Raw genomic sequence first — 389 nt, 5'->3', positions numbered from 1 at the left:
AATCTCTCAGGGCAATCACCCTGAGCTCCATCTTGCTCCCAATGCCATCTGCTCAGAGCTCCAATCTCTCAGGGCAATCACCCTGAGCTCCATCTTGCTCCGAGCACCATCTGCTAAGAGCTCCAGTCTCTCAGAGCAATCACTAAGAGCTCCATCTTGCTCTCAGCACCATCCGCTCAGAGCTCCAATCTCTCAGAGCAATCACCCTGAGCTCCATCTTGCTCCGAGCACTATTTGCTCAGACCTCCAATCGCTCAGGGCAATCACTCTGAGCTCCATCTTGCTCTGAACACCATCCGCTCAGAGCTCCAATCTCTCAGGGCAATCACCCTGAGCTCCATTTTGCTCCGAACACCATCTGCTCAGAGCTCCAATCTCTCAGGGCAATC

Source organism: Sapajus apella, unplaced genomic scaffold, assembly GCF_009761245.1.
Source record: "Sapajus apella isolate SASKATOON/1434 unplaced genomic scaffold, GSC_monkey_1.0 scaffold2573, whole genome shotgun sequence".
Taxonomy (NCBI): domain Eukaryota; kingdom Metazoa; phylum Chordata; class Mammalia; order Primates; family Cebidae; genus Sapajus; species Sapajus apella.
Note: the sequence above shows the minus strand (reverse complement) of the source record.